The sequence below is a fragment of the Diceros bicornis genome, chromosome 34 (genome assembly GCF_020826845.1).
Source record: "Diceros bicornis minor isolate mBicDic1 chromosome 34, mDicBic1.mat.cur, whole genome shotgun sequence".
NCBI lineage: Eukaryota > Metazoa > Chordata > Mammalia > Perissodactyla > Rhinocerotidae > Diceros > Diceros bicornis.
Window position 1 is genome coordinate 32,766,780 of NC_080773.1, and position 12,570 is coordinate 32,779,349.

At 46.5% G+C, this 12,570-nt stretch overlaps 1 pseudogene; it reads left to right on the forward strand.

Annotated features, from left to right (window-relative positions):
- Positions 1 to 4,709: 4,709 nt before the first annotated feature.
- LOC131397711 (leukocyte immunoglobulin-like receptor subfamily A member 5) lies at positions 4,710 to 11,507 on the forward strand (annotated as a pseudogene).
- The last annotated feature ends 1,063 nt before the right edge of the window (positions 11,508 to 12,570 follow it).

The window sequence follows — 12,570 nt, forward strand, 5'->3', positions numbered from 1 at the left end:
TATCTTGTTTGGGGCTCTCTGTGCTTCCTGTACCTGGATGTCTGTTTCCTTCTTTAGGTTAGGGAAGTTTTCATCTATTATTTCTTGAAATAGATTCTCTGCCCCCTTGTCTCGCTCTACTCCTTCCAGGACACCTATAACACAGATGTTAGTGCGCTTGATGTTGTCCCAGAGGTCCCTTAGACTGTCCTCGCTCTTTTTAATTCTTTTCTCTTTTACCTGTTAACCTTGGGTAATTTCTTCTATTCTTTTGTCCAGCTCGCAGATCTGTTCTTCTGTATGCTCTACTCTGCTTTTGAGTCCCTCTGGTGAATTTTTAATTTCCAGTATTGTATTCTTCATTTCTGATTGCTTCTTTTTTATATCTTCCATTTCTTTGTTGACATTCTCACTGAGTTCATCTATTCTTCTCCCCAGATCAGTGAGCATCCTTAACACTCTTAGTTTGAACTCTCTGTCAGGTAGGTTGCTCATTTCTGTTTCACTTAGTTCCTGTTCTAGGGTTTTGTCCTATTCTCTTACTTGCAATATATTCTCTTGCCTCCTCATTTTGCCTCTTTCCCTGTGCTTGTGTCTACGTATTAGGTAGGTCAGCTGTGTCTCCTGCTCTTGGATAGGTGACCTTATACAAGTGATGCCTTAGGAGGCTTCCAGTGTGCTTCCCTCAGTTCTCAATGTTCCAGGGGTGACCCCTATGTGGGCTATGTGTGTCCTTCTGTTGTGGCCTGTTAGCTCTCCCTGTAGGCACCCAGGGAGGCCGATTTATGCTCCAGGCCAGTTGTTGTAATGCTCAGCTGCTTGTAGTTGTTGTGGGCCCTTCAGTCTCTTTATCAGGTGTGGGGAGCCCCAGCACAGTTGGCTGCAAGTTCTAATACCACATTTGTGTTGCAGTATTTCTTTTAAGTGAGTAGGCCCCCAGCGTGGCATGTTGTTAGGATCAGGGCCTTATAATTGCTGTAAGCCTCTAGCCTATTAGGTCTCTTGTCAGCCCTCTGAGGTTTGCAGCTGGGTGGGGCTGGCCTCAGGCACAGGAGCACCCAATTGTTTCAGGCTTTGGAAGGTGGGGCAAACCCCCTATGTGGGTCTTTGAGAAGCACAAGTCTTCTGCAGCTGACAAGCCCTGCCACCCACAGGTCCACACACACAGTCAACATAGTCCTGACCCGTGTGCGCACCCCGACCTCCCCAAGCCGACCCAGTCTCTCCACAGCGGGAGCCCCACACACTCCGCCACTGTCCCACACTCTCCACCCGCTCCTTGTGCACACCCTGCCCTGCTCAAGTTGGCTCAGTTGCCAGGCTGCAGAGAATCCAGTCACCAATCTATGCAGGCCCACAAGATGACTGAGGGCTTGTTGTTGGGTGGGGCCAGTCTCTAGGGTGGGCTGCCTGTCCTGGCTGAGCTGGATTAAATCGGTGCTCTAGCGGGTGGGGCGGACCCTGGGCTAGCTGGCCTCAGGGAGAACTCCAATGGCGTCTGTGTCAGCACGCTCACACCAGGCCACAACAATGGCCGCCGCCAATGTCCCAGTCCCTGGAGAGGTCTCACCCCTCACCGAGATGCACTCAGGGCCTGCCAGGTGAGTCTCTTTTCACCAAAGCACTGTGCACCTTTCTTTCTGGTGATTTTAGGATGCTTTCTGAAATGGGTGAGTTTACGCGTGGGCCCTTTAAGAGCTGGTTTTAGTTTCTTTGTGAACCGAGTTTTCTGGGGGTACTCCCCAATGTTTTAGTAGCAGGCAAAGTCAGATATTATGCCGCTGGTCTCGATTGTGCTGGGGCCACAAAGTGCCCACAACGGGGGCGCTCCCCGGCTCAGCCCCCGCGCTTCCAGGGAGGGCTGAGTACCTGTGAGCTGCTCCCGGTGGCCGTGAAGCTGGTGGCTTGTGAAGGCGACGTTTTTCCTCTCCAGAAGGGAGTTTCTGCCTCTTCTGCCTCAGTTAGCATTGTCCGTTGTTGCAGGAGTTTCTCTCATCCAGTTTTCAGTTCTGTCTCAGGGGTAATTTTTCCACGAGTAGTGGTAAATTGGCTGTGTCCAAGGGAGGAGGTGAGTTCTGAGTCTTCTTACGCCACCATCTTGACTCGAGTCTCACCTATGCATTGTATTTCTATATTAGGTAGTTATTCCCATTGTTAACATTGCTGTTTACATTTATAATTTTGAAGAATTTTTTATACACCCTCTCCTTTACATAAGAAAAGGACATTACATATTAGCTGAACTCATAGTACTTAACTTTCTTTCAAAATCTCTCTCTCTCTCAAACACACAAACACATACACACACACAGAAACACTCCAAATATTTTGTTTCAGTTTCCTTAAATATAAAAATATATGTGCATGTGTATACAAATATAGTTTTCCAATGTTTGCTTTGTCATCTTTTTCCCACTTTTGCATCTCACTGTCTCTGTTTTGTGTCTATGGTTCTTTTGGCATAACCACGTCTTTAGTTTTGTTTTAGTGAGCATGTAAACAGTAAAATCTCTAAAGCCTTGTATACTTCGAAATGCCTTATTTTCAATGTTCATTTTTATAAAGATATTTGAAAACATTTTCTTATTTTAAGTAAAGCATAAGACCCAACTGAGAGGAGTGGAAAATACATCTGATGCTTAAGGACCTACCTCAAAAGCCCTCCTCACCCCCATGAAGATGAAGCCTGACGTGGTGGGTTTAACATGTGAGACATGAGTCCAAACATGTCATATGTGCCCCAGGTCTCCTCATGGTTACATGTTTCTCCCCTGCTGACCCTTTCACCCTTAATTACTATTAAGGGACAAAGTGGGTGTGTATAGAATTCTTCCCTCATAATTAATTCCTTGAATGTACTTTTCTCATATCTTTTGCCATTGTTTGAAATGTCTTTTCTCCAACAATTTCTTTCACTTTGCCGTGAAATATCAAGACTCAGATTTCATTTAATATTCATACATACCAGCACTCACATGTTCCTTCTACATCTCTGTAAAATGCCCACCATTTCCCTCCAGGACTGCTGCAGACATCGTTCTCATTGCTTTCTCCTGAAACTCACAACATACACTGTCCTTCTCTTTCTATTCATCATGCATCTTAACTTTCTCATTCCAGGCGTTCTGTGTTGCAACCTACAAACTTCCCTTAATATTGTATTCCAGTTTCATAATTGAATCTTCAGCTGTACTATCTCCTTGATGAAAAGAATATTTTGAGTGTGTTAAATGACAGTATTATTTTTACCGCTATTTGCCAAGTTCATTTCTAAAATCTATATTCTTCTATAATATAACCTCTGTTGTTATTTCAAGAATTACTTTTCCTCCTTTATTTTTTCAGATATTGAAACACACATATTAAAAGACTTTTGGTTATTCCAGTATTCTATTTCTTTGGATATGATAACCCCCTTAATGATTCTGTGCTGACCATGGTCCTGGGTCAGTAGGCAGAGGAAGTCCTGTCTTCAAAAATGGGGGAGGGGCACACAGCTTCCAGTTTTCACCTTGAGCCCTGCTCCCCTCCCTGCATGTGAGGACCTGGGAATCCTCTTCTGTCCACATGGCGGTGAGAACCTCCACTCTAATGACCCCTTGATCGTCCCAAGCACCTGTAGCCACCTGCTCAGCTTTCGTAATTTTTTTTTTTGGTGCGTGGTTCCCTCACTATTTTGGAAATTTCATTTCTCTTTTTCTGCAATACACTCTGGTTACATATTTCATAAATATTATAAATTTCATTTCTCAGTGTTAGGAGTAGATGGGGGCCCTTGAGTGAGCACATCAATCATCCACCCTGAGTGTGGAGTCCAACACCTTGATCCTCTCATGTCTCAAGCCCTACACATCTTTATCAGGTCTGAAAATTAACAAGAGTAACCCTCCCATGTCACTGGCACCACGGACCCCACGACCACTGTGTGTGGGGTTCCTGACAACATGTTGCAGACGAGGAAACTGAGGCTCAGATTGGACATTAATGCTCAAGGTCTCATGGGCAGTGGATGATGCATAAATATTTACATAAGAACAATCTTTGTCCCCAAAATCACAGCACTAACCCCCTCATTGACCCCTAAAGCTGAAGACAGGACCTCAAGATGAGGAGAGCTCTGTCCAAGGGATCAAGGGGTCTGAGGAGGCAGAAATGACTCAGAGGTTTGTTCCCAGATTGATGAGGGTGGACACTGTTGCAAGAAAAAAGAGAGGTCCATAAAGGGGACTTGATAGAAAGAAAGCCCACACTCCAGGGCCAGGAGAGGAGTGATGTCTCCTTCCTTTATTTCACTGTATTTCTCCTGTGTGCTCATTGTGACTATGACCTCGACCTGAACTGTACAGTGAGATGCTCAGCGTATGTCTCTGCTGATCTGAGCTCTGCAGTGCAGCAGGATCCTGCGTCTTCCCTGAAGCATCTCCAGGGCCTGAATGACCACTGTCCATGGTGAGGATTCCACAGGGATGTGCTGATGGATGGGCTGAGGATGAAGGAGACCCCACGGGGGAGGCTCTGAGAGGGAAGGACATGCCCTGAGCCACCCTCACCTGTAAGGGGCATCTCTGTCTCTATTTGCTGCTCCAAACTGTAAATGAGAGCCAGATACCTGAAGCAGGGTAATTCCCCTTCAAGATCCCCTTCAAGTCCTACTGACTTGACAACCCTATGACTGAGAGGACCAGCCTCCCAATGGCCACATCCTGTGTGTCTGTCTGACACGTCGGGCAATGTGGTCTCCTCCATTTGCACAGCCAGAGTCACAGGGAGGAGATGCTATGAATGCCATCCTTTTGGCTCTGCTCTACCTTGGTGAGATTTGAGGAGGGGGAGGGGACGCTCTAGTCTGGGAGGGACCCTGCCCCACAGGCAGGCCCTGTTCTTTCAGGAGACCCCACGACTCAGGAGGCTCAGGGGGAGGAGGGATTCTACTCAGGATTCAGGGGCAAATTGCTCACAGGGCACTCTCTTCCAGGGCTGAGTGTGGGCCCCAGGACCCCAATGCAGGCATGTGTCTGTCTCCAGGTGTCCCAGATCCTACCTCCTCACTGGGGACAAGAGGCCACCCCCATGCAGCTGGCGATAGAGAACAGCAGTTCTGGGCTGAAGGATGATGGACGTCTGGGAGGGTCCTGGGACTGAGAGCTAGGAAACTGGGGGTGGGGAATGTCTTGTGACCCAGCCTCTAATTTCCTTCCAGGCACCCTCCCCAAACCCACTGTCTGGGCTGAGCCAGGCTCTGTGATCCCCTGGGAATCCCTGTGACCCTCTGGTGTCAAGAGAAATGGGACTCCCAAGTACTGTCTCGTTAAAGAGGGAAGTCCATTCACCTGGCGCATACAGAGCCCACTGGAGCCCAAGGACAAAGCCCAGTTCTCCATTCCACACGTGGCAGAGCAATATGCAGGGAGATATCACTGTTACTATCTCAGCCCCACAGACTGGTGAAAGCACACTGACCCCCTGGAGCTGCTGGTGACAGGCGAGAGGACACTCAGGGGTCCCAGCCTCAGGCTCTGCCCTCAGGAAGGGGGTCAGCTTTCAGGGGTTTCTCCCCTCTCACAGCCCAGCCCTGGGGGATAAGAGGGAGGTGTGAGCCCCATTTAACACTCTGCCTTCTCCTCTCCTAGGAGTCTACAGCAAACCCACCCTCTCAGCCCTGCCGAGCCCTGTGGTGCTCTCAGGGGGGAACATGACCTTCCAATGTGGCTCATGGCTGGGATTTGACAGGTTCATTCTGACTAAGGAAGGAGAACACCAGCCCTCCTGGACCCTGGACTCACAGCTAAACCCTAACAGGCAGTCCCAGGCCCTGTTCCCTGTGGGCACTGTGACCCCCAGCCACAGGTGGACGTTCAGATGCTATGGCTGTTACAGGAACAAACCCCCAGGTGTGGTCAGGCCCCAGTGACCCAGTGGAGCTCCTGGTCCCACGTAAGAAATCCCCATCCTGCTCCATCCATATTTTGATGCACCGAACAGTTTATTAGAGTATTTTCTCCCAAGGGAGCCCCAGATGAGAATGTGGGGTAAGGGGAGCATGGGGCTTATGGACCAGAGACACAGAGGGTGAGAGACAGTGAGACCTGGGGTTCAGGACTGGAGAAGGGGAATTTGTGAGAGGAATCAACCCCGGCAATCCACAGGAGGTCTTTCTCTCCTGTGTGTCTGGGAAGCCCTCCCTCTTGAACCAGCAGGACCCTGTCGTGGCCTCTGGACACAACCTGACCTTCCAGGGTCCCTCTGACGTCATCTGTGACAGATTTGCTCTGTCCAAGGAGTGGAGATGTGACCTCCCCCAAATTCTTGGCCTGCAGCCCCAGGCCGGGGTCTCTCAGGCCGACTTCCCCCTGCTCCCTGCAAATGGGTCCCACTGGAGCCAGTACAGATGCTATGGTGGATACAACCTCTCCACCTAGTAGTCAGCCCCCAGCCAATCCCCTGGACATCCTAGTGGCAGATGAACAGCCAGCAGATTAAGTCAGGGACCCACACTCTGCACAGGCCCTTCCAGGAGAGAGTCAGGTGGTGATGCCAGGAAGAGAGGTTTGGGGTCTCCAGGGAGGGAGAGAGATAAAGAGAGACAGAAGATAGGTGGAAAGAAGGAGAGACTCAGAGGAAACAAGACAGACAGAGATGGGGGTCCTCAGAGAGAGGCCTGGGGACTCTCAGTTCAGAACAAAGGGGGTGGGCAGCCCCTCACACCCCCTTCCTCTCTCTAGGACAGCTCCCTGACACACCCTCCCTCTCAGTGCAGCCGGGCCCCATGGTGGCCTCAGGAGAGAATGTGACCCTGGCTGTGTCAGTCATAGAGCCTGAGGGACACTTTCCTTCTGTGCAAGGAGGGGTCAGCCGATCACCCCACCTCCCACATTTTAGATCAAAGTACTGAGCTTAGCAGAGCCAGGCCCAATTCTCCATGAGTCCTGTGACCTCAGCTCACGGGGGGACCTACAGGTACTACAGCTCACACAGCACCCCTCTACCTATTGTCACACCCCAGTGACCCCCTGAAGCTCGTGGTCTCAGGTGAGGAGCCCCTGACCCTGTCCTTTCTGAGTCAGTCAGCTCAGGGCTCTGCCCTCAGGAAATCTGAGACTCTAATAAACGAGTGGCACAGGGAGAGACTCCACAGAAGGGGGTACAGCTCACTAAAGTGTGGCAAGAGACAGGGTCTTCCCACCCCTGGGGCACCCCATCTCTGAAGTATCAGTAGAAATAAAGAGTAGGGAGGGCTGAGTGAGCCCTGGGTGAACCCCAGAGGAACGTGAGGGTAGACAGAGGGTAGAAGACAGGCCCCCACCACTCACCTCTTGACATCACCATCTCAGAATCTGAGCATCTGGTGCCCCAGGTCTGACTGGACACTCTGCTACACAGAAAACATGCCCACCTGTGGGTACTGCTCTGCATGGCCCTCCTGTGCTCACCTGGAGGCCTCCAGCCACTCACTTGAAATTAAAAAAAAAAAGAAGGGGTAGAGGTTGTCTTTTAATCAAACGATTAACCACTTCTACTTGCTACTTTATCACTTTCTAGAGTTGGTCCAAAAAGAGAAAGATGATGATGGGGCCTCCCTCTTCTGAGTACCCCTCCTTGATCTGTCTCCAATTTACCAAGCCCCTGAGTCTCAGCTCCTCCTTCTCCTCTGCCCCCTCCCTACGTCCCACACAGAAGACTGTATTCTTTATTAAAGAACAGATTGTGACCTTACTTTTCTGTCTCTCTTTTTCTATGTCTCTCTCTATATATACATACATATATATAATTATGTATATATGTAGTTTAACATATATTGACTATCATATGAACATATATAGTTACATATATTTATACATACACATCTATGAATATACACAATATACTCATATATATCTGCAAATATTCGTCCATATTACCACGCTTTTCATCGGGTATGTTTTCACACGTTTGTTATTAGTCTTTCCACTTTGATTCACACTCCAAGCACGGAATAATAGTGTTTTTATAACCCAATGACTAAACATCACCTTTAAAAAATACATCTTTGCATGCTTTTGCATGTATGTCTATCTGTCTAAAATTGTAGGTATTACTAACTATATGAAGACTGAATTAACGAAAGAATAAATGGACGAAAAAGTCCAGGTGATGATTAAAATGCAGATCCCAGAGAGGAGGGAACTGGGTGAGGTGGAGTGAAGGGGACCCAGCCCCAGAATCTTACTCCTTTCTGCTCCAGACACTAGGAGTCCCTGACACCAACCCTCATCCATGGAACCTGGGTCCTCAGCTGTTGAATAAGTGGAAACGCTCAGTTGTAGGGAATAAGCTTGTGGGGTCTTGTGTCCCAGACTGAACAGAGAACATACAAGGGCTCAACTATTTCTGTACTGGGACACCATTTTTCTTGCCAATCCTGAGCTCTTGGGGCACATCCGTACTCTGTTCCACTGTGACTCAAAAGCAGACCCTGAATTAAAAGAAAACAAGGAGCATGAAAGAATCCAGTGAGGAGACCAGAGGGCACCCTACTACAGCAGAGAAAGGGTTAAATAAAGAACAATTTATGAATTATGTCATGAGAAATGGGGCCTAAGAAGAAAAACATCTTGCCCAGTATGGCTTGACATGCGACTGAAAAACGTAAATGGCCATTGGAATTTCTGATTCCATTTTGTTCAAACAATCTGAATTTGGATGGAGGCCACAAATATGGATTTGGGGGTCATTTCAGAGGTGGTGACAACCCCATCAAGTCATCGTTTAGGGATCACACAGGGATTGGTTCCAGATTGAACAATACTCAGGTAGCCTGGTCTCCTCTTGGATCCCAGTAAGGGGAAGTCAAGGAAAGGCAGCTGTGTGCAGAAGGTGCCAGATGTTGGGGTCAAGCTTGTTTTGAGTCCATTCCCAGGTGGAAACTCACTGGATGCTTGGCCCTGAAAAACAGACATAGTATCACTAAAAGTTGATGTCTTTGACAAATGGTGTTGGATAACTTTGTTGAATGCAAAAAGAAAACATGCAAAATAATGAAATTGTACCCTCACCACACAACCATACAACAAAATGACCTCAAATTAGCTCAGTATAACAGCTAATATTATAAAACTCAGAAGAAAACATAGGGGTAAATCTTCATGACCTTGGGCTTCCAATTTTTTCTTAGAAAGAACATCAAAAGTACAATAAACCAAAAAAAGTAGATACACTGGACTTCATCAAAATTAAAAATGGGGGTTGGCATGGTGGCATAGTGGTTGGGTTCCCACACTCCACTTCGACGGCCCAGGGTTCACACGTTTGGATCCTGGGCATGGACGTACACACCCCTCATCAAGCCATGCTGTGGCGGCATCCCACATACAAAATGGAGCAAGATTGGCAAAGACGTTAGCTCAAGAACAACCTTCCTCAAGCAAAAAGAGAATGATTGGCAACAGATGTTAGCTCAGGACAAATCTTCCTCAAAAAAAAAAAATTTAAATGTGCATGAACCAAAGGACACTATTTAGAAAGTGAAAATAAAGCATACCTAACTGTAAAAAATGTTTGCAAACTATATATCTGATAATAGTCAGTTCCAGAACATGTATCAACTGCATACAACTCAACCACCAAAAAGAATCAAATTTTAAAAAATGGTCAAAGGACTTGAGTAGACATTCCTACAGAAAATATATTCTGCAAGATGACATATTTCTACACAAAGACAGTGAGCACAGGGAAAGATGCTCGTCATCATTAGTCACTAGGGAAACGCAAAATAAAATGACAATTATGGACATCAGGAAGATGGTGGGGATAGGAATGTCCAGCACTCATCACCCACAGAAACCATGATTTAACCACCATTCATGCATGAAAGACTTTTATGAAAAGTCTGGAGTCCAGGTGTGAGGTCTCAGCATGCCAGTGGAGCACACAATATGAGAACAGCCTCATTGAAAATGGTAGAGAGAATAGCTTCACTTCCCCTACATCACCCTTCCCACAAGCTGGCTCAGCTCAGCACATAGAGAGATTCCTCCACCTGCCATTTCTCTCAGGCGGGAAGAGAGTAATATGAGCATCCCTTCTGCAGCCTTTCCAGGTGCTGCCTGAGAGCCCACTTCTGTCCTGCTGAGGGAATCAGCACAGCTGGAATCTCTGGGGGAAGCTAAGAACAAAGAAATGGAGAGGAGTTCAGAGCAGACGATGCAGAATCTCAACCAACCCACAGACACTGCAGCTGGTATGAGGTTCCTCAGAAAACTGAAAATAGAACTACCCTATGACCCAGCAATGCCACCCTGGGGATATATCTAAAGGAAATGAAATCAGGGTCTGGACGAGATATCTGCACCCCATGTTCATTGCAGCTTTATTTACAATAGCCAAGATATGGAAACAACGTAAGTGTTCATCAATGGATATATGGATAAAGAAAATATGTATATATATACAATAAGATATTATTCTGCCTTAAAAAAAAAAGAAAATCCTGCCATTTGTGACAACATGGGTGAATCTGGAGGATATTATGCTAAGTGAAATAAACCATACACAGAAAGACTAATACTGATGATTTCACTTACATGTAAGAAAGAAAAAAAAAAGCTGAACTCATAATAACACAGATTAGAATGGTGGCTACCAGAGGCTGGGGGCTGGGTAAAAGGAAGAAATATTGATGAAATGAAACAAACAGTTATAGGATAAGTAAGTTCTGGAGACCTAATGTACAGTGTGGTGGCTATAGTTAATAATAATGTGTTATATACTTGAAATGCACTAAGAGATCTCAAGCATTCTCACCACACACATACACAAATGGTAACTATGTGAGGGGGTAGGTATGTTGATTAGCTTGAGCATGGTGATCTATCCAGCATGTATGTATATATCAAAATATCAAGGGAGTGACCTCATGGCAGAGTGAGTTGTTCCGTTTGACTCTGGCTTCTAAATTACAAAAAATTTGACATCAGTGGACCAACAGAGAATTCCCGACACAGCACAACAGGATACATAAGAGATCCGTGCATCTACACATCTAAAGGTGGGTGCACTGGACTCCTGGGAGGCAGAGGAGCTAGGGAAGCAGGCCCCCAGCAGCAGTGATGCGGGGCAGACACCACCACATATGAGAGGCTGCACAGCAAGCAGCAACGACATCTCCCCGCTTAGTCCCTGCTCCCCCGTAGTGGTAAAAGGTGGAACCTGTGACCAGAGGCTTCAGAAACCAGAGCAGAACTGGGTATCCAACCCCTAGTGGAGCACCCACAACACCAGCACCATCTGCAGCAGGGGCTGCATACAAGTCCCTGGGTCCCCCAGCCCCCAGCAGTGACAGCAACACTCATGAACTCAGCACCCCTGACAGTGGTACAAGCAGCACCCCCAGACAACTTGGAGGCAGGAGCACAGGTAGTGACCGGCAGCAGCATCCAAGCCTGCAGACAGCCAGTGGAGGAACACAAGATCCAGGTGACCCCAGAAGCAACAGCAACACTCACAGCTTGGTGACCCTAGTGGTGACACCTGAGACTGCAGTGAACTCATAAGCAACAAGGCACCAGCAACCTCAGAGGCGCAAGGAGGGCATGGATGACAACTCTAGCAGAGGCAGTGGAGTGTGGAAAGTGCAGGTTCTCAGACATAACCAGAAGCAGCCCAGAACCAAAGTATCGAAAATTTACCCAAATAAGAACAGTGGTGTCTACCATAAATGGGCCAGCAGAGGATGAACTCATCACACACCATGAAGAACTACAGTGACACAGCAGAATAGAAAGAAAAGGACAAATCTCCAGCAACCAAACTTCAAATCACAGAAGATTACATTCCAACTGACAGAGAATTCAAAATAGCTGTCATAAAGAAACTCAATGAGCTGCAAGAAAACTCAGACAGGTAGTTCAATGAGCTCAGGAATAAAATTAATGAACAGAAGGAGTTCTTCACCAATGAGATTGAAACTCTGAAAAAAAAAACAAATAGAAATTCTTAAGTTGAAGAACAAAATTAATGAGATGAGAAACAATATAGAAAGCATTAAAAATAGAGCAGACCATATGGAAGAGAAAATTACTGAGCTCGGACATAGAAACCTAGAAATTATTCAGGTGGAGGGAGAGAGAGAACTAAGATTTTTTAAAAAGAAAGAAATTCTATGAGAAATATCTGACTCAAATTGGAAAAATTACAAAAGGATTATCAGTATTCCAGAAGGAGAAAAGAGGGAGAAAGGGGCAGAGAGCTTATTCTAAGAAATAATAGTTGAGAAATTCCCAAGTCTGGGGAAGGAACTGGACATACAAGTGCATGAAGCTAAAAGAATTCCCAGTTACATCAATGCAAAAAGACCTTCTCCAAGGCATATAATATTAAAACTATCAAAAGTCAATGGCAAAGAAAAAATAATAAGAGCAGCAAGACAGAAGAAAATAACCTATGAAGGAACCCCATCAGGCTTTCAGCATATTTCTCAGCAGAAAACCCACAGGCAACGAGAGACTGGAAAGAGATATTCAAAATACTGAAACACAAAAACTATCAGCCAAGAATGCCCTATCCAGCAAAATTATCCTTCACATATGACAGAGAAATAAAAGCTTTCCCAGACAA